Source organism: Hylaeus anthracinus, unplaced genomic scaffold (assembly GCF_026225885.1).
Source record: "Hylaeus anthracinus isolate JK02 unplaced genomic scaffold, UHH_iyHylAnth1.0_haploid 11985, whole genome shotgun sequence".
Taxonomy (NCBI): domain Eukaryota; kingdom Metazoa; phylum Arthropoda; class Insecta; order Hymenoptera; family Colletidae; genus Hylaeus; species Hylaeus anthracinus.
In genome coordinates, this window is record NW_026534333.1 from 7,898,792 (window position 1) to 7,921,892 (window position 23,101).

At 42.4% G+C, this 23,101-nt stretch overlaps 1 protein-coding gene across 1 annotated transcript in view; it reads left to right on the forward strand.

Moving 5' to 3' along the window:
• The window catches only part of LOC128887277 (uncharacterized), a 44,370-nt gene continuing 21,269 nt past the window's right edge, over nt 1-23,101 (forward strand). The window contains exons 1-2 of the mRNA XM_054142993.1: nt 1-1,070; nt 22,564-22,674. The gene's annotated coding sequence lies outside the window, so the exon portion shown is untranslated. The remainder of the gene's footprint in view (nt 1,071-22,563; nt 22,675-23,101) is intronic.

Consider the following 23,101-nt stretch of genomic DNA (forward strand, 5'->3'; position numbering starts at 1 on the left):
GTCGCCACTCGACGCCTGCATCGAACACAAGGCGGCTTGTGCGCAGCCGCGAACGCCGCATTTTTCGAGAGAGTGCTGCATCCGTTCCTCAATCGAAAACTGGTTTCGAGCGCGGATCATGATCTCGGTGAAATCGATTGTGCCGGACGATAAACTATCGGGGTCCGTTGCGCATCGTTCCACTGCTGTTCGTAAACATTGACAGGGAAATCCATTGAAAAAACCCAAAGACGCTTCCGCGAGCAACAATCGATTCCTAGAAGAAAATCAGGCTCCAAAGCCTGAGAAAGGATAGCGTGATTAAAACTGAACACCGTGTAAAACGGTGACTCCGGAAGCTCGGCGAAAAGCGTCCGTCGATCACTCCGATACCATCGATCCCAGGATCGACGCGAGAGAAAAAGTATCGGCGAGGACTGGCGCGGTGTACACGGGGGCGGGAACGCAAGAGGTCTTCGAACGTGGCGCGCATGCCGAGAGAAAAAAAAAGAGCTCGTGAAAGTGTCCTGCCGCGAGAGAATCATCGGAGACGCGTCTATCGAAGTCGATGGAACAGGTGCGAAGCACGTTTCCGGAACCGAAACCGAGCATCCCGCTGAGAGGCTGGCGAACCGTCGAGGGTGAAATGAGACGACGAATGGGACGGGGTTCGGTGTGACCGAGGAAACGGCAACGAGAACAGGTCGCAGGATTTTTCCGCCTACACGTGACAACCGGGACAAAAGGCCCTCCTACGGGCGAGCGTTTTCCGAGGACAGTTCTCGACTTTTACTTCGCGAAGTAAAACTGCCCGTTGTGGTGTTGTGAACAGTGTACACGGGTTTTCCTTACTTGCTATTTTGAAGTTTCACGTGACCGAAGTGTTTACCGTTTTTGTTTTCTCTTCTGCCTTTCGCGTGCACAGCTGATCGGTGTGTGCCGTCGAGAATCGTTCAGAAACTCGAGTATTTGTCAACTACGGCGAGAGGCGATCCATCTTAGGACAAGTACGGAGAGAGGACGCACGCTGAATAGACGTTGTTTTATCAGATAACATCGAGGGACCCCGGTGTGCGACACGAATTCGAATGGTAAGTCTGTTGCTCTCTTAATTTATTCCGAAACGAGCGAGACCGGCGCGCGTGAAACCGTCGATTTTACTGCTGTCACGTTCGTTGGCTCTGGCCGATCGAGAACGTGCGCCTTACGAGGGCAAGATTCTTGCGGAATGAAGGATCATTTTCATGCTCGAAGTAGCCGGATCGTTACATATTTTTCTTGCTTTAAATTCAATTGGAAGGTTTATAGATTCCGTAGACGACTTCGAATCAAATTGTGTTGTTGTTGTGGTTATGATTGAATTGATTCACTGGTGAAATTCGAAGTTGATGTGTCGTTTAGGTTTGCCTTTGGTCGAGCCAATATCTACCGTAAAAACAAAATACTCTCGCAACTGTAATGTAAACGGAATAATATGATGTATTTATTATTTTCTAAGTTGTATATGACATTTACTTAAGAATTATTCTCGTGTCCGTTTCGAAGGGATGTTATAACAAGAGATGGCAAAATGAAACCTGAGATTTAGTTTAGCACGATGAAACGAAGTAAAAATAAATAACGCGATAAAAATGAAAAAGAAATTCTTCTCCGTATACTTTGATGACTAGCTTGTCGGCTTGTTGTTTGTATTTTGGTCGATGCACGAGTAAGGGGTTGCTAGCTTTTATCGACGCTACTTCCGCGATTCTAATATCGAACATTGGATTGAGGTTATTGTTACGGGACGATAAATCGATAGCCGTCGACAATTGAAACAGTTACGTGACCGTTGGATCGATTGATGATGATTCGTGTTGGAGTACGGGATGTTTGTAAACAAATGACAGCGCGTATTGAAATTTCCAGACAGCTGTTGATATCGCGATTATTTTGCGTAATTATTTCGCGTTCGCGTTCATTGGCCATTCACGCGAGATACACCACGTCCGTGGAACAAACCGAAAGATAATGGAACGTTTATCTCTATGCGCACGTTTTCATGGTTAGCAAGTCGAACATCGGCTGCGAAACCGAGAATAGAAAGTAGGAAACACTGGATAGTCGAGGAAGACTTATTAGAACGTTTAGTAGACCCCGAAATAAAAAATTTTGAAATCCATCGGCCGCTTTTGAAATCTAACGACCATAGCGACCGTGCTTATTTTAAATTTGCGAACATTAGGTGAATTAAAATCAAGTAAAAATAGTTGTATCTATCAATGTACTTCGAGGTAATAGACATTTAACAAGTGAATTTTCGGTGGTTGGGGAGAAAAAAGTTCGTAACATTTATTTTGGTTCAATCTGTCGATAGTGCTGACGAGAAGAAACTTCTCCTGAAGACAGAAGGAACAAAGATGCTGTAACGCAACAAAATTCTTAGGAATATTTTCCATAAATACAGATACTTTATAATATCGTATAGCTTTCTAAAACCCATATCTCCCAACACGCGAATTTCTACGAAGTCGTGCCAACCCAGAGGCAGGGAAAATTTCGCACTAATAGTAGCGAATAAGAATTCATGGCGTTTATTCGACGCGACAAATTTTTAGCTTCTTAGATGACTTAGATGTTCACGAAGAATTATTTAGCTCTATTGCTATTTCCATTTGCACCGTGATTAATCTGTTTACGACTCAAGAACTACTTTGGACAATAAACTCGACTTGTCCCTGCGGGCCACGATCCTTAATTAAGAAATTTCGTCCGAGCCTTCGATCCTCGGCCCGCATAAACGCTCAAATATACTAACTGTTCTAAAATGCCGTTACAGGGTAATCCATACCTTTCACTAACTGCTTTAGATTTATATCGGTAAGTTACTTTGGATTATCCGATTTCATAAATTCAAACAAAAAATCGTTTTAATCGCAATGCTTACAAACATTAGAGATTGTAAAATGCCAACAACGGAAAGTTTTAGTCTATACTTCTCGTAATCAAGATTACAGTGTCTACCAAACGATAATCCAAATCCATAATACGAGATAGCCACAACAAGCGCTCATTTTCGATCATTAAAATTTCCAAACGTGTTCGCAATTAATCTCAAAATTCAATCTCTGCCAGAAAATAAGGTATGAGAACCCCTGGGAGCGTACTCGTTGGTACTGTGTGCTTTGGGGATGAGTCTTCCTCGAGGAAGATAGTGGAGCCATGGAACGACGATAAACTGTCGGGAGTGGGGGTAGATAATGCTGTAAAAAGTTAGGAACTTAATGTCTTTGACCATTAGACGAGAGTCACAAGCAGATACGTTGGATGTCAGATTAATGTCCAACGCGACGAGGAAATACTTCTGCTTCCTATCCCGTTTGGTCGTTCAGTGCGTGCTGCGCTTCGTCCTTTCAGCCCGTAGGGGAACAAAGGAGACCGATATTTCCGGGATGGATTATTGGGTTTCGTGGGTGGTTCGATGGGACCTCTCGGAGTCAGGTTTGCGGAAGAAATAAAAAAAAACACACACACACACGTGCACCATTTTGCGCTTGTTAATCGGTTCTATGGCGCCCATCCCGACCGGGGGATGATATTGATGTCGAAATAGTGTGTTGAGTCGCGATCGCGCACGCGGTCATTGATGGAAAAGCTCCTCTGCCCCCAGGAATATCAGCTTTGTTGCAGTATACAGGAAAAGGAGTAATTGTTTCGTGCACGACGATATCGAGGCCAGAGTTTATCGCGAAACGCTGCAACAGCTGTTTCAATGTCGAATTGTTTGGTTTTCACTCGCTCGTCATACCGTTGTTTTAAAATTATTACGCAGGTAGAGTCACCACAGGCTACTCACTCAACTCGGTCTATTTGTTGTATTATTTAACACGTTGACTGCCAATCTCCGTGCCTTATTTTTCGTTTAGACTCCTGCGGTACAGCGTACGTAAACTTTTCGAAGCCACTGTTTAGCAGAAAAGTCGAACAGTTCAACTTTTTTTCGCGAACGGGAAAAAGCGTCTTAATTAACCCTCAAGGGACGCCAACCGATATGGAGAATCGCGTTTCGATCGTCGTTCCTTTCACCGTCGCCGAAATGTCGGTTCATCGAAAATGTCCTCGCATCTCTGATGAGTTTCTTTTGACAGTGCACGGACAGCTTCGAAAAAAAGAGTGTCATGGCCGACCCAATTGGGCACGAGCACATACGATCCATGCGTGCACTTTCGTCGTTAAAACCACACAAAACGTGAGACGAATCTGCCGGTTTGCGTGATCGTCGTGCCTGATCGAGATATCCCACGTTCGATCCCATATTCCGATCGAACTACCTTAGAAAGTGTTGCACCATAAACGCATTCATCTTCGCACACGTTTACATACAGGGTGCAACGTGTGTGTTCATCGCGTGCAGGTTGCAACACGTCGTCACATTGTCGGGAGCGAGTGCCATGACCGCGTCCGCGTACCATAGCGATTCTTAACCACGGTGTAGCAAGTGGTTTGACAACGGATACGATGAATTTTTGCGTCAATTTTTATTAGAGTTTATTAAGAAAAAAGAGACGGCGAAAAATGAGATACGTTACATCTGTTTCTTCTATTTCTGTAACGTTTTTTCATATCTTCAACGATTTTAAAACAATCTTTACCAATCAAGTAAAGTAACGAATATTAAACACGCGTTAATTAAATCGTATCCGAGGATAAATTCTAGGAGGCAAGCTAAAATATCGTAAAACCAATGTCAAAGTGAAAGAAGCAGTAGAATATAGAGGAAGTACCCTAAGCAGCTTAAGTAAATGTTTTCCCCGAAGAAGTTAGCAAACCATCGACTAGTTCGGCTAAAAATAAACGTCGAGAGCGCCATGAAACGTACTTTCCATTGCTTTTCATCGATAATGCGTCGTTAACATCACGTGGGAACTGAAAAGCTCGTCCTTGTTGCGAGCGCGCTATCGGAAGAAGAGAACGACGTATAAACTCACCGGCGGGGTTAGAAAACAGGATTGACAAGCGGCTTGCATCGACGCTCATAATATTGTCATAAGACCTACACCTGCGCGGCTGCTGGCCGCAGTAGCGGATCTATAAGCCTCGGCGAGAAAGAACGGATCGGAGTGCGCCAGGCTCGCGACAAATGATCGCAATCTACTTTGATCTCGATCCGCTTTTCCGTGGCCTCGACGCGACTCGAACGCAGATCCTGACCTCCGTTAACCTGGTATCTCTGACCTCGAGGATCGAACTTGTCTTCGGGGCACACTTTTCATCGTTCCCTGACCTCGTGATATCGACTATCTCGATCGTTCACGGCTGGGTGAAGCCGATCGAACATACCAAAGAAACTAAGAAGATAAAGTAGTTCATGTGAAGATGAATTTTTTTGCTACATCTTTTGTTAATATTCTACCGAAACAAATTTTTCAGTCGTGAGATATCAGTAGGATGCCTTGTCTAGGCTTTGGAAGACTTTAAAAACGGAGTAGTTCTCGAAGGATGTTGCCTAATGTTTTTAACACTAAACCTACAGATGAAAGGTTGGTAGCTTTAGCATTAATACGGTAGTAGAACGACGATTTTTAAAGTTTACAAAAAAGTAATACACGCGTAAAAATCGTGGTACCCCTTCGCTTACAGTCTAAACCGAGTTCTTAATCTAATCTTGGAATTGTTATTACCGATATCCTGGTTTATCACCGACTTCTCCAAGCAAACCAAGAAGTATTCGATTCAATACTGGATACCATCCCCCTCGAAATACGTATATCCGCGTAGCCACGATCCATAGCTGAATTTAAATTCGAGTTTAGATTTATTCTCGGTACGAAAAGGCCGCAGCTGCGCTTAGGCCATGCAGGATTGAAACGATGGGTCTGTAGGTGTACGATATACAAACGAACAGAACGGGGGTACGGAAGGGGTCGATAATTGTGACAGAAATTCAATCCTTTGGATGCCGAACCTAATGCCCTGTACTGACCGCCAATTCAATCAAGTGCCGACCAATCGTGGCCCCCGATGCGGGATTTTAGCCTCAGATTGTACCGAGGGATTTTGGCACGGTCCAGCAGGTCCAAATAAAATACCGTCGAACGTATATATCGTCGAAACGAAAATAGGTATTAACCATTCAACGGCGCGCGCGATGAACCCAACTGTATTTACGCGCGGAGATATCCGTTCGTCAATTTTGATCGTGCGAGAGATAGCCGGGAAAGCAGATTTAGGCGAAACGCGGGTTTAGCTTGAAACGAGCTCGCAAAAATCTGGGAAATTATTCGACTGGCACAGCTGAAGGGATTTAGGTTCATTTTATTCATAATGGAAAGATGTACGCGATCGGTCTCTCAGGATTTCCATTTGCGTCGAACTCAAATTGCTCGAGGAACCTTGTTTTTCTGTTGGCTTCTTTCAACCATCAATTTCGTAGACTATTAGGATTCACCCAGGCTGCGAGGACGTCTCGAGTGAATAGCAATTGTAATTATCAGTTATCCGATGCGGTTATGGTTGATGGATGATCGAGGCATATTGCAGTGCCACGAGAGTGAGGTCGCGAGTCGAGGTCAAACGTGGATAAAGTTATAGGTCAAGGATGGTAAATGGGATTTGAGCAACGTGCCAAAATAAAACAGGAGTTAATGTCTCTTTCTTCGAGTGCCAAAAGAAATACCAAGACTGTTCGTTACTCGAAACACCCGTTGATTTTTATATTTTCAAATAGCTTTATCGAAAATAACGCTTCGAAGTAAATAATATCGACCAGCAATTTCTTACTTTCGTTCCAACCGAAGTTTCCCCGTGTCTATTGGAAGTACGCTCACGAATTCGCCGTCGAACTAGATTTCTCGATTTTCCTTTGCATCGACGACTCGGTGGGGCAACTCGTGGGGCCTCCACCGCGTAACTCGGCCCGTGACGAATTAACGACACGTGTTTCGCATTCCCATCGTCCTGCTGGAAAGACGACGGCGAAATTTATGGACTCGGCGTTTCGAGCGTGAAGTCAATCGAATCATTGCGTACTCGCGAACTTCGTTACGGGCGCATGTCGCCCTTCCTGGCCGAGGCGCGAGGCGCGAGGTGGCGCGAGGTGGTCGTCGTTTGCTAGAAATAACACGCTTTAACGCCTTCGTCACACGTCCGTACGCATTTTTCTCGGCGAAGTCCGGTTGTCTGGTCGCGCTCGCTCCTGGAACGAAACGTCAGGGCCAGACGACGTTTCCTCGTGGACAGAAAAACCGTGGGGCCGGTCTGGAAGCGTCGCGACAGTTTAATGTTACGGTAAACGCGTGCTCTAACAGTTCCAATGACATCGCGAAGGTGTGATGCCCCAGGGGACCGTTTCGTCTGCGCCTTTGAGGAGGCAGGTCCACTTCGGACTACGAAAAAGGGCCAAACTTTCGAGAATTCTTTTTTAGGGAAGGGAAAAGTATAATCAAATAGGATTTTATCGATTACTACATTATCCCATAAGCTCGTGCTGAAGACTGTCTCAATATTACATAAAAAAATCTACAGAAATTTTATAGTGATGGTATAATGACTATGTCAAAAAGGTGAGAAAATATTGTAAAATGAGGGAGATTGGCTTTTTTTATAACACTTAAGAGTTCGTTTCACATATTAATTTAAGTAGCAGAAGTATAATTGGCATGAACTGTTAGAACGACCTAATACATGTTATACCGTTTAGAAGATAAGAGATACATTCGCAGTCTACTGATAATAAAAGTACAAATAATACATATGTCTATTAAAAGCACGTGGAAGCTAGTAACTCGATAGAGTTTCTCTTTGCGATAAAACGTATTTGTAAATATACGAGTATGCGTTGCATTACGTCGTGCTTCTAGAAGCATGGAATATTCTGGAGATGGCGAAACATTCCGGTACCTCTTGCATCGTTTAGGAAACGTACAAGAATACTTACATATCGGATATTAGCTTACAAAAGACCGATAAAAAACAGACAGAACAAATAATAAGATAAATAAAGAATAGATAGAGAATAAAATTCTTTTGGTTGTCCTCCGCCAACTGTTTCGATGGCTTCCAGTCCATCTCCTTCGCGTATCGGGCGAAGAAGTCGAATAATGTTCTTTTAAAGGAAATACGGTTGCTCGAAAAACCCGTTCGTTTTCTTATTATTCGTCGTCCCCGTTAAACCAGAAGTCTCGAGTCTTTTCGGTTACGTGACTCTGAAATTGTCTACAGGTGAACTTTGTGCTGGGTTCACCGGTGATATACCTGCCTGCGTTACCAGTGAACTACCGCACCGCGTAACAACTTCTACGATGGAGAAATTAGTGCGGGTGCCTTAATTGTTCGGCGGAATTAGTCGGGTATACCATCCGCGACTCGTTGCAACGTCCGCGCTTATGCAAACCTTGTGAAACGCATTTGCGCAATCGACTGCGAGTAATCTTACCGAAGTGTAGCATAAATTGCTGAAAGTGAATTAGAAAATAAAATAAAATAAAATTCATGCGACGGTACGCCATGCCTGGAAATTGAATCAAGTGTCAAGAATGAGCAACTGTCGCATGTTTTATCAACAATTTTCTCGAAAGATCACTAGCATGTTTCATTTACCTGCCTTTGAGATTGTCACACGTTGATTCCACGTTTCTGATAACCCGATGAAGGTTACAGAAATGACAAAAATGTACATGTTTTGTCATTTTCTGCGCTGTATTTCCTCAAAATCGAAGATTCAGTTGATCCATGTTCCTCATAAGTATATTTTTTTTTTTTTTTTCTAAACGAACCAGAACGTCTGGTAGCATACGAGTAAACAACAAGAGAGAAAAGTGCAGATGACGCGACCATGACTTACCTTTTCGCGAAAGAATTTCACGTTCAAGGTCCACGACTGTCTGCCATCGTCTCGCAAATCTTCAGACGTGTTGAATGCGTGGGCGTCGATTTTTGCAACGAGCTTGGCACGCGTGCTCGTTCTGACCTCATTCGAGATCCATCTCGGCGTCCTGTCTCGGAGAAAGGTGGACTTTTCGAAGCGGAATGAGAAAGAGAGAAGAAAAGGAATAGAGGGAGTGGCGAACACGAAGAGAGGAGAAGAAGATTAGGTTGTCCGTCGGTGACCATCCGTGGGCAAAGTTACGTAATCGCAGGATGTCCGTTCGTCTGCTTCATAAGGCATTCAGCGAGCATGCTAACGTTTCCACCTCACCGGAACAGTTTTGAACCACACCTGGAAGCAGCAGAAAGGAGATCCTTCCGGTTGGCTCTCGGCCTTGCGACACGTAATACGGTGGCGAACAATGTGATCTTGTTCTGGCAGTTTGTGAAAAGAGGTCAGGCGAAAAAATATGCAAAAACCGGATGAAATTAAGGAAAACAGTTGTCGAACTGTGAAAATCCGTAGAAAACAGAAGGAGGTCAATAAAGGAATTAATTTAACCTACATAGATATAAAGATGAAAGTAACAATGTTTTGAATTGTGATATTGAAACTCTGAATTAGTAAACAGAAAGTAATTGACAGAAAAATAATTCTAAGCAGAAAGCTACTCTTATGAAAGGGGAGTGTCACGAGTAAGCAAATATCGATGAAAGGCTAACGCAAATTCTAGCAGGGACTGTACGAAGAAGAAAAAGTTACATCGAAGACCTCGAATGTCAGTTTCGCATGTGTTAAGAAGTAGGGCGTTACATTTACTTCCGCAAAAGTAGTTTTTAATGCACTCCTCTTTCAACCGTCATACATTCGCCACTTCACAGTTTCTTTTCCATCCAAAACGAAATACTCGTTTCACAATCTCGAGCTAATTCATTCCTTGACTCGACAACAATGCTCATAATTCTCGCTATTTAATTGTGTCAATCTACGAGCCCACCTGCTGGGTACAAGGTTTTCTAAAAAAAGGCTCTAAGATTTTGTTTTTCAATAACATGTACTTTTATTTAGTATTCTGACTAGGTTTCATTCTATTCCAATAATTTCCATGAAGGAGCACAGAGTTGCTGGACTCCCACGATTACAATGTCTGTTTTTCCAACGATCCTCGTTGAACCCTGCCGCTTGCGCCTCAATGGCTAACGGGAATATAGAAAACAATACGAAACTACGTTACCTGTCCAGTGGAGTCATTTTAGTAATTATTGTGTTAAGGTTACCTTCGTTGACAGTGGTTCTTTTGTCAGCATTCTATCCTTTCGTCGACACGACCAGTTCTCAAGGATTTTAAGCGATCTTTTCTTTTAGTCGTCGGCTACCTGCCGGTCGTATACGATTACTCGATCTCGATTCGGGTACAAGTGAAACCCATCGATCCAGGTATTTAAATCGCGGTTACCTGGACGCGTAAGTCGGTTGCGCGGTGAAATACAACTTGACCTCGGCTCAATACCAAGTTTGGCCCATTCACGGTCAGGCGTATCGATTCCAAAAATTCTTAGAACTTATGGCAGAAATTTAACTCTACCCTAGGCATCCTGGGTACACCATTGATGTGCCTTGGATTTATAGCCTCTATAGGATCGCAATTCTCATTGACAATGGAAATGTCAATGCCAATCACAATTGAAATGTCAGGAACTACAATCATTAGTCCAATGACTCTACAGCGAGTCTCGCAATTTCTTTAATAAACAAAATAAAAATTCCATTCTAACGCAGTCACAAATACAGCCTCGAGTAACCAAATTTTAGGAGGATATTTTATTGACGCTAATCAGCTCTATACAACCAGTTTATTGGAGGTGTACCCATGGGTTTGTCCCGAATCCTCACTGGTTTTTTCCATGAAAAAAAAAAAACGGTTAACCAATTCCACAGGGAAGCAATAAACGGGTCAATAAACACAGGCCCTAAAAGCATACTTTCCTAGTTCAAAAACTTTTACATTGCAGAACTTTATCGTTCCAGTAACTTTTACTACACACGCGTCGCTCTTCATGGTGTCGAGCGTTTAATGCGTCGAATAGCGTCACAAAATCGATCGTCGACTCGCTTGATCGCGTTTCGGAAATCGAGCGATAAAACGCGGAATCCTTTATTTCTGGGCACAATCTGCATAGGCTTTGCAGACGTCACAGTCCACCGAACACCGATATTGTAATTCGTTGTGTTTACATGCATCACTTGGTCACTGTTCCAGCCAAGTCACCCGTGTCACGAAATCATCCCACATTCGATAGGAGTCGAACCGATTAGACGATCTTCAATTATGGGGGCATGCGTGCACTCGCAACGACCATCTGGGAAAACGATTAACGAGAGAGGTATTTTTCTGATTCACGTCACCTTTTCGAGCATCCAATCGATGCATTTCTTCATTCTGCAGAATCTGGACTAGGTCTATTATTCTCTCAGGTTATTTAAAGATCCGAGTGTTTACATGGTTGTAATTAGTAGGGCAACAGGTGTGGTATGTGGGAGAAGAGCTGATTAGGATTTAATTGGACTGAAATAGAAGAAGTTACACAAGCCAGGTTCTATGTTAAGGATAATGGTCGAACGTGTATACCTGTATGGATAAATGCAATAAATGTACTAGTAAATGGTCAGGTTGGCGTTATTGTACCATTCGTTTGGACTAGTATTGTAATTAGGGTTGGATTAAATAGCAGGTTGTCGTTGTGAATCTCGTCTTTCTTGAGGGAGGGGATTCGGGGAATCCCAGGCAGAAATTCGATGCGTTATGGAAAAAACCCACGTAATTATTGGCAACACTGCTACGATACTGGTGTAAAGGTACGTAAGTGGGCTAACCAGTGTGTGGGTCAGTGTCAAACCACGTCGAACTCGATCTCGACGAAGGATGAGAGGCTTTCTCAGGGCCAGCGACCGCGGCTACCGAACGGACTCCTGATTTACTCGCGATCGATCGATCTACCAGGCCTGTCTTGTGTTACATAGATCCTCTCGTAACGAATTACCCACAACCACACGCACGAAATTTCAAAAGTTTACGTCGATTACTTCGACTGGAAAAAAAAATCCTGAAAGTCGCCTCGAAATTGATAAAAATAAAAGAGTGACCCCTTAATCAGATCAAAGACCTTTTTCTTATTCTTTTTTTTCTTTCGTGTGAACGATACTTAAATGGTTCCAAGACGATGCTCGGTACAAAGCGGTCTGGTGGCCTTAGGCTGTCGGCCACTGACACTGTTTCACAACCCGTGCGACGGTCCCCGTTGTCACGTGACAAGTCAGAGTCGAGGAGCAAGTGAAAGATTCACGAAAAAGCAACCGTTCCTCCTGTCCTCTTAAAATCGGTACTAGCCTTGCCCAGTCATCGACATCGCCGGCGCCGACCAGCCTCGTGAAAGGTAACCGAATTCTAGTTTCGAAGCCTAGGGGAACACGAGTAGCTCCGTCGCTTTTCCTCCGTTGGCGTTTTAATTACAAGTTGTAATTTACAACGTACGTTCACCCGATTACCGATTCAAGTTTCCAAGAAATCTGTGGAAATTGTAGGAAATAGTAGCTACGACCCACTTTTTTCCACGCTTCCGTTCTCGTTATAAGTGTTTACTTTTGTTGGGGAATAGTTAGGGCTTGGAGTGGAACTAGAAGTCGACTAGAAATTGGAAAGGAACGTTTACGTGAATTTCTAAGTTGAAAATTGAAATCGAATGTTCTTCAGTTGTAAACGGTTTTCTACGTCGTATTTTAATCAAGAACTAAAATTGTTTTAGTTTGTGTGTTCACCAATAACCAAACAATTCCGTAGATCTTCTCTACTACCTTTAAATCGCACGAATTCCGCGAAATTTGCATTTCCGTCGCCTCGCTGCAAAAGCCCGTAGAGACACCGGGTGCAGTCGATTTAAATACAATGAGGTATAAAGTAATCCTATCGCAACGAAACTCCGTAAAAGTCCCATTACCCTCTCTTAATTAAAACAAAGTCGTCGCTCGAATTACGATTTTAATCTTGCCAAGCGAGCTCGCTTGAGCGCGATCTTGGGTTCAGGTAATTACCTTCCTGAACTGTTTCCCTTTCAGTCGAGCCAACTCGAAACGACCCTTTGATAGGGATCGAGCAGCTCGCTTCCCCGGGGAATCATCCAGATTCGCTTCTAGAAAGTCTAGAGCTTCGGCTGGCTCGATCGTTCATGGATAATTCGGTTAAACGGGACCGTCTGTTCAAACGATCGCATCTGTTCTTCCGACTAACTGATTTAGTTGACGAATTGACCCGATCGTTAACCTTTCCTAGACGCGTGAGACGATCGTCTTCCACTCTCGAGATTTCGACATCTCTGTATGGGTCGACTGCCACGTCGAAGACATGCGTTTCTTTCTTTTGAGCACCTCTTGGATCGACCCTCGAACGCCGCCATTGAAGAAAGTTTAACCAAATTTCTGAAAGTCGAAGTAAAGGGCTCGTTTATTTTTACCAGTTCAGAAGCAATTTTCGTGATTTTCTTGCTGACAACGTAATCGACATGAACTTTTGAAATTTGGTATGCTTGTTTGTACATGTATACAAGTTCGATTATTTCAATTTCGTAAGGTTCACCAGTCACTCGAGGCCAGAGTTCTTCAATTAACAATAATAATCGCTTCAAATCTAATTACTTTTTAGAAATAACCTTCTAACATACGAGGTGGGTCGCACATGGTAGAGTATACATCCTGTATACTATAAATACGAATGTCTGTCATCGAAGTGATTGTGACGCAGATGGTGTAAGCTGGCTGTTCATCTGTCGCACGGCCACTTCGATGACAAAGATTGACATTCGTAATATCTGGATACACACAACAAAGTCTGTTACTTTAATGACCCGTGCCACTAAAATTATCGAAAGGGCCTACGGAGATTCATATTTTCATAGATACACAAAGAGTAATAATTGTATCAGGCTTATACGTTCGACACTTTTGTTAACATTCCTATTTTCCTTTTTACTTCTTCGTACATTTTTGTTTCTTTATAACGAGCACTTTAGAATGCCCTTTAGAGAATGGTAATGGACCAGAGGTGTCGAGACGTCGCCTTCGCGCGGCTTGTTGGCGATTTATGCTGAAAGTCTTCAAGGTCGCGGAAATGTCGAGCTCCTTCACCAAGTGAAGGTGGCCTTTCAGTCTGCGCCTCGACTAATCGAACAAGACAATGCTTGGGAACGACTCCTTCGCGAGAAGCATCTCTGTGGCATGCTTGAAAAAAAAAAATCCGACCGTGGTGTTTCGACGTAGATGCTCGTCGATCATTGTTTATGCAGTACTTGAGAACCCGACTGGAATGATTCTGCGCAGCGGCGAACGTTCCGCGCTGACCGCTCGTTCCGAAACCACTATACTCTTAAAATATCCTGGTCGAAACGAAGTTTCAGATTGTTTTCGGGAATGGAGTTGTAAAATTGCCTGTCGGTTTATGCTTCACGACTGTCGATCATTTCTACTTGTCGTATCGTGGGATTTGAAATAATGCCTTTAAACAATTATCAATAAAGAAAGAAGGAATCGATAGTAGATTAAATCAACAAGTATCACGGTTTCAATGGATTAGGTTGTTTCTCTTCTTATATACTCACTAAAGTGCGCGTTTCAGCAACGCGGTCGATTACGCAAGCTTTTTGTTTTCTCGAGTCGGCAACAATTTGTAAACAATAACGATTGTTGCGCTTCCGTAGAGTGTGTCGAGGAAACATAATCATCGAAATTCGTCCACGATTCGCGAAGCAACGCGTATCGTCGCGATGAGGACGAGGCGAGGCTCGCGCAACGCGAGGCGAATTTTCGTTTGGTGTGAATTTTATCGTGTTCCGATATAAACCGCTCGATACTCGTGTGTTAATTGTTCAATTAGGTCTAATTACTCTGCCGAGGACTGGTAACGAGATTAATTTTCGTCGAGTGCCGAGCTATTAATAATTTGCTCGAGACCCCAGTAATTAGCATCTCGCGTTGAACGTAATTAACCGGGGAGGCATATCACGGTGTTTTGTTGGCACGTTGTTAAAAATCGTGGATCGCTAAGAGACGATGGATTTAGAGATTCGAGGAGTTAATTTTACATTTGTGGTAATTTGGTTCCAGTCGATCTGGGTCGCAGAGGACATTGTAATAGATTTAGCAGTAAGAAAGAGAATGAATATTTATATCTATGCTTTTGTGGATTATAAATAAACGAATGAGGCTTGGACTAAAATTTACTTCGTCATTGGAAAGTGTGACACAAATTTTGTGCATTTATACATGCAAAATTACATTTCTACATGTATTATGTATTTTTATTAGCACCCACAGTTTATTTGTTAACGTTTCAAGTCACTCGTATAATAATCAATAAAACGTAATTGAAACTGGGTTTGAGAAGAATTGAGAAATTGTATTGCAATGATAAATACGAAGCAGTAAATAAGCACTAAACGGTAAATGAAAAATAAAACGATTCTTAGAATTTTTCCAAGTATAGTCGCATTGCGTATAACTCTTGATTGAAAATCAAGTTTATAGAGGTACTTATATCACTAGCAACGTCTCCGTTTCTTCCATTAAATTGCGTCAAGTATCACAGAAATAGAATGCATCGATACATAAATTGTTGTAATAAAAGGTAAGAAATAGGTCAGTCGTGACAGTTCCACAACGAAAAACTCGAAACCTGCTCGGGTGACTAAGAAAGATGAGACGTGATGCAAACGAATTATGTGTGTCAGCATTCTATATTATCAAATGTTATTATTTGTCGTGAAAAAAATGCATTTATACGTACACAAAATTCGTCTTCTTTATATAAAGACGAATCATTGGCGAAGCGAAAGGAAATCGATGTTCGAGTCGATTAAATTTCAATTGGAACGAAAACAGCTTAATTCGACTGGCAGACGGACGTTATGATCTCGGTCGTGGCGTGTAGAATTTTTTAATGAAAGAAAACAGAGTCGTGAACTTTTGGCACCCGCGACCGTTTTCGTTTCCGTCAGACATTTATTCTTGGACCAATTTTTCATGTTACACGAACGAGGAAGCATATTTATCAGGTATGAATCACTTTCGTGTAGGTTACTTGGATTTGAAAAGGAGAATTGCTATAATCGCCGCTTTATTACAAATCTTTGCATATAAAATATTCACGCTGACAAAGTTCCAACACAGCATGATTGGTAGCTTCCGAACCGGAAGTGGGAGGGACCAGGAGCCCCGAAACAGCTCACAACTCCGAGCCAAAACCTTCCAAGTACCCTGAAGAACAGATACTCGAGACGACTCGATATCTCTCGCAAAATCACCCTTTCAATTTCTTAAACTATAATTCTCATCTATCAGACGGTAAAAAATCGTTCACCTCTCCTTCGGCCCCTCTAAATCGTTACGGTTACGTAGCCAAGGAACTCGCCCGTCTCTGACACGGAACATAAAGGCAGAAACAAACGTGTACTCGAGAAAAACGTCGAAAGGGAGAAGCCCTCGGGTCACGGGTTCCCGGATCGTAAAGTTGAGGCCGCGACTTTAAAGCCTGTCGCGTTTCGAACATTCCAGAGATGTCTGCGCGCCCACGAAAAGGCTGGTCTGCGTGGAAACGCGATGAAAGCTCGATCAGCGCCGGCTACGACCTCGAGGAAAGATGCTGGACGTAGAAACTGAAAGCGCCTCTCTCGGCTCGGGCTTCTTGGCCTTCGGCCAAAACTTTCCAGACTGTTGGGCGCATTACTCGACAACGGCCGCGAGGCAACGTTATCGAAGGAAAAGCTCATCCCGGTGGGAATAATATTTACGGTACCGCGGACATTGATGTAGAGAGGGGGCGGCGCGATCGCCGACATTGAGACCAAACAGAAGCCACCTACGCCTGGCTTATCTTGGGCACCTTCCCTTGCTATCGAACGCGCGATGCGCGTGGCTTTCGTGTGCATGCAATTTATCTAAAAAATAGACGACTGAACAAGTGGTTCTTCGTATTGGCGCAAGAGGCATTTGCACAGGACCTAGGTTGAAAAGAACCTCAGTTTACCTTACACAAAGAAAGATAGCTGCCTAGATTACGTATGAATGGGGCAGCCTAAGAAGAGAATATTTCAATTCATTAATTTCAGGATATCGAATGAAAATCACCATTTAGCACAGAATATTATAATTTGTTTCGTGAATTAGACAAAACACTCGCAATAGATGTTTTTGAGCGTCATAGCAAAAAGGTCGAGAGAAAAGAAGCTCGAGAGCGGCGGTGGTTGATTTATAGCATAATAATCGATGCTAAAGGTTCCTGGAGTTGTTTCGGCTTATCTTGGCTCAACTTGTTATCGCGCGACGTGCAAAACTATACGATTTATGGATTTCTTTCAAGCCGCAGCAGATGTTCCACGCTCAGCGATAAATTTAAGCGAAGAAGTAGGGTGAGCGTCGAGCATTAGAAAGATTTATTCGTAAAATTCTCGTGTGAAGCGTGTAAAGCCCTCTCGGTAAAGGAAACGTTTTAAACGTGTATCTTTGGTGCTCTTCGTCGAGGGAAGAGATTGGTACCATTTATTCAAACATATGCCAGCGACGGCAGAAAGAACATTCAAGTATGAAAGACAAATTTATGACGAACTTTGAGACTGTGAATGGCTGGCGCCATTCGCTATTTTGATGTATTTTTTTTTTTCTAAAGTCTTTCTACCTTCCCTCAAGGAAAAGTAGCATGTAGATAAGTATATCTTAAATTAATAAAGTATGCAAATTATTAGCAAAATTTGGCATTTATTTCTGTTGCAAAATCCATCCTTTTACCACCAAAATCTCCATCGCATCGTTCTCGAGCACGCAAGGCACCCAAAGTGAACGCGTCAACGCTTTCTGGTTGCGCATTATCTCGGGAACTCTGTGTTGTTGGTTGCTATTAACGGTCTCGAAAATGAACCATAATTTATGGATCCCGTCGAAAGCGTGTTTTCAGAACGTAAACGTTCCCATGCTACGCGTTATATTCGACACGGATAAAAACAATTCATCGCCATGTGTACAAGTACGCATACTAATCCGAAGGCACTTGCTAAAATTGCGCGCAAGTCTCGAAAGAAGTATGAAAGGAGATGAAATCTTTAAAAGACTTAACGACGCGCCAGCTTATTTCATCGAAACGATTATCGTCTCGCTGAAATTAATTTTAAACCTTGATTGATCCATCCAGTATCGAGTTCTCCTATTTATTAATACAATTTGCGTTGTATTCGTTTTGAAATTTCACTTTGCACAGATGTGATCGAAAAATTCATTAAAAAATGAATTGTCTGGTTCACGCGACCGATTTTCTGATATTTTCTTTTACTACCGAATTATCCTTCCTTTGTTACTTTAATTGCGATACAACGACTAGTGTCTCCCAAAGCCCAGATAAACTCTGGACATGAGTAAAGCATGGTAGCTGGCCTTTTTATTTGCCGTACAGCTTTGAACTCTCCTAACAATTCGTTTTAATAGGCTCCACGATCGCACACGACGTCTATTATTCAAGGGCATTTATTAGATCCTTACTGCGCGTGTTCCCTCGGGTCCAAGTCGAATCTATTCTTTCAACGACGTCTGTTCCCATTAATTTATATGTGTAAGTACACGATGATATAGTTTCACGACATTTCGAGATTGTGAATTACATAGATGTAATGAGCTGTTCAATTGATATGAAAGACTGGAGCCAAGTGTAATGTAGTGGCGTCACCTGAAATAAAACATGAGTTCAAGTAAATTCAAGTTTGTAAAAATAGAATATACTGTGAAGTAAAGATGATTAGGCGAGGTTCAACGAATTTCTATTCCAGGCATAGGCCTATCCTTGTACTTCCACGGTCTGCCAGAAGTAATCCGAACGATTCTTTATTCGAAATATTATTATCATCGAGGAAACAAGTAATTTCCTGCAGCCATTAAATTAAATATTACCCTGCGCGTTATAAATGACCCTTGCCGAGGGCTCAACGTGTAATTTAAATCACTGACATAGGCGAAACCGTTATTAACCCTTTAAGGACGGGTGGCAGGATATGCTGGACAACATAGAATCACACGGTGACAAAACATGTACTTTATTAATTTAAGACGTACTAATCTACGTGGCAATTTTCCTCAAGAAGAGGTACAGAGACCCCTGCAAATAAAAATACACAAAAATAGTGTGAAGGGTGGTTGAATAAACACGAAGCTCGAGAAATGGAGTCTCGTCCGCGAAACGTCCTTTCCCAGGCCATCGCGCAAAGTAGGGTTCACCTTTCACGCGTTTCAACACCCAAGCCAAAGAAACACGTCGCCCCTCCCCCGAGCAAGAGGCGCCGTAAACGAGTCGGAGTCTCAAACGGCTAAAAAAGACACGAAGGGTTTTTTTTTAAAGGGTTTAAAAATACACACACGGTTCGTGATTCACCTGAGACTCGAACACAATGGGTCCCCGTTCCTCGGGGAATAGTGCGTGGCGCGCGCGTCTCCTTTGTTTATTTTCGTGCACATGCACCTTGCTGACCCTCTTACCTTGACCGTGGCGCAACTGAATCCCCCTCGATGACTCCATAGGCGTAACTTCAAAGCGAACAGTCTCGGCCCAAGCCGTTTCCCACCTCCGCCGACGCGGTTAGGAAAAGGGAAACTTTTCCTTCGCTCGCGATCGGCATCCGGGATACGGTCGCCGGTCGGCCTTAGACCGGCGTAAAAATCTTTATTAAAGTACTGGTGGATCCTTTGCCTGCGGGGACTTCAAGGTGGACTCGAAATTAAAGGAGGTATCGCTGGGTAATCAATTCGTGCGCGCAGCCGGACGAGAACCGGACCTAAAGTGACGCACGTGGAAAGTTTCATCGGTGTTTTTCAGTCGCTAGTGAAAAATTGGAATAAGCAACCTGTGCTCGATGTAAACGAGCCTTGAACCGCGCGATTCATGTTACTCACTGTTTCTCAACGTGATGGATGATTGACACCTTACACTATCGATCATTAACCCATTGACTGCGAGGTGATTTTTGCTGGAAAATCTAAGAGCCGTAGATGTGTGAATTTTAAAACAATATCAGCTTATAGTTTCAGAGATAAACATCGAAAACTTAGAATAAGTTTCTGGATTCCATCCAACGCCATTGTTCGCCATTCTTCGTTTCAGCTTGGCATCTTTCGTTTCAGTTGGGGAAATATCCTCGCTATCTGCGAAATCCTCGTTTCGAAAATAGGAACAGCGTGACTTGAACGTGTTGACGTTGAAAATTAAAGTGACCACGGCGTGGCAAAGCCCACGATCATTAATGACAGAGTCATCAGCGGGTAACCAACAAATTTACGACTGTTTACACGTTAAACTGACGCTGCTCAACGGAGAATAGCGGCAATAAAAGCGTGTATTTTAGTTGGCTGGGATCAAACGAACGCCATTTAATTGAGCCATTCGTTACGGGAAAGTTTATGGTTCATTTCGAGACGAGCGAAACGAAAAATTTCCGCAAAATTCGGTGGATCTAATGGCGCCGATACTTTCCGAAACGTCGAACGTTTTCTTTTTGCGTCGCCCGCTTTTTCCACGCGATTCGATTCGTATCGAATGGTCTAGCTATCGCGTGAGAGAATTCATTGATTCGATAGCACGGATAAATGTATCAACAGACCGTTTCCTCGATCGATTAATACTGTCCGGTAGGAAAGTACTGTGCCCTGTCAATTGAAACGATCTCTTTTCTTATTTTATTATTTTTTATATGATCCAAACCCAAGTTTAGTAACGTACTAAAAATGTCGAGCTAATGTTTTTTGAGAGGGCACGGTGCAGGTGTGCAGTATTCAGCGGATAATGGAAAATTCTCGGCACTCGTTCCTGAAGAGTGTGCGAAAGACGGGGGTAAAAGTAAGGGAAAATAGATCAAGTCTTTCCTCTTCCGTGCCTTGCGTGTACCTTTGACCGTAAAAGAGTGTTATATCGGAAATTCAGCACCTTTCCGATAGAAGAGATAAAGGGAAAGAACTCGAGTGTCATTCTTCGCTGCCAACTCCCCGCCCTCTTCGGAATATCTCCCGCCATCGCTCGATTCGGCACGTTTCTCCATATCATAAAATGTGTAAACTTGTTCCATTCTCTCAAGTATTCCGCTATACGTGACGAACCGTTGCGCTTTTAATTTTATTAGATTTATATTTCAGTTATTTGAAATGAAAACGAAAGAAATTTCTGAGATCTGAAAGAGTGAAAGTAAAGGTGAATACTTTCGTTACGAGTAACGACACATTTGCGACTTCATTACTTTCGAATGAAGAATACAAATTTTAATCGCTGGAAGTTGTTGTTCTTCTCCACGAATAATTAACTAATTAATTGGGGAAACTTCAATGACAATATAACGAATACAAAGTTGTCGTCCATATGAGCGATTTGTATCTCATGTTGGAGCGGAAGTGGGTCGTATCACAAGCACGATTGCACGAGGTGATTATGTTTCCCTGCGAGAAAACAGACGCGAAAAACATTTATTACTTCGACTGTAAAATTTCCGTACGCTTTACGGACGGGTTAAAAAAAACCAGACATCATAAATGATCATCTTTTTTTATCGATTATAAGTGCCTACTAGCATTGGCCCGCAAGTTGTACACTATAAAATAAAGTAGCTGTATAATAAATCTACAATCTCTTATATTTTTTATCTTTAAAGCGAATAAAATCTATCCTTCTATTTTCCAATTTTTCGACTGCAGTTGCGAATAATTATCCGAAATGACAACCGATTGATATTTCAAGTAAAATGTAAAAAAAAAACTTTATGCTTGCCGTATAATTTGCAAATTGTAAACGTCTTTTTAGATGCGGATGATTTAATCGCGCTATATTGAATTCTACTCGAACATATTATTACTCACTCGAATAATTATTTAACAATTTTCACTTCACGATCGATAAGTGTCACTTCGCACTGCAACAGGTCCACTCATTTCTTTAAACGATCGATAAAGTCTGCCTCGTGAGATATTCATACTCATACATAATTCAGAATTGCGCCACTAACGCCGCGTATACCTCGATACAGACGCATAATTACTGCGTAAACCTGTATAAATCTGCATAACAAGAACAACAATTTAATCGTGCTGTTAAATACAAATGAAAGAAATTATAAATAATCGTTAGAGCGAGCGTGAACTTTCCCTTCTTTGCATGACACGTCTGAAGACATTAATGGTTTCGTTACAAGGGCATTTAAATCATTCCCAGCAGTGGTGCCATAATTTATCGATACGAATACGCGAATGTCGGCCGTGTCATATTTTCAATTAGAATTAATATAGCCGGCGAGCTCCGAGGCAGCAGCATTATTTTAAAGTCAGCAAGTCTATAAAGTAGTTGAATAATTCGAACAATACAGACCGAGGCATTTAAATGGGTCACACCTGAATATTTCTGTTGTTAATGGTTGCGTGGCTGTTGGCAACACCTTAGGGCAATGATCTTCCATTCTAAGGGGCATACGTAACGATAGGAAAAAATTTGTCTTCGATGCCCCAAGAGTGGGAAAGATAGACCAACGATGACGAAGATGACGCTAACAAGCACAACTTACGCGACCTTAACAAACCTAATATTATCACAACAATACTAAACACGTCTACGTGCGTAATATATTTTTGTTACTTCGTTTCAATTTACTATCACTAACGATCTTGTGTTACTTCAATTTAAGGACATACCTAACAAGAGGAATCTACCGTCCAAACGAGCGCTTACTGAATGGCCCACCCTGTATATGCTGAGGACTACATGTGAACAGAGTGCAGAACATTAGGGGTTTCTGGTGAGTACTTAATAACTTTTGGTTTCTTTCAAATTACTTTTTGTTTTCCTTACTCTTTTCTTCGTGGGAGATAAGATGCATTAAAGTATCAAAGTTGTTCATCTCGACGCTAACAAAGTTTGTGCCTCTCAATAATGAAATATCACTCCTGTGGTGCAACCAAATGTGCATTCAAAATCGAAGTTTAAATGCCAACATTGTTTCACCAATCTAATATTCGTAGTATCTTTCGATAGATGTCTCGTAAACAGATACGAAACGTGACTGTGCGGCACTTATCATATTAAAAAATAATCTTAAAGTCTACGTACAGTGTAACCTGAAGAGGTTACGAAGATAACTCCTTCGTGAAACCTTTTTGAAACTTGTGCTTTCGTAGGAACCATTCCCATTTTTTCGATAGAGATAACCGAACCCTATTGGTTCT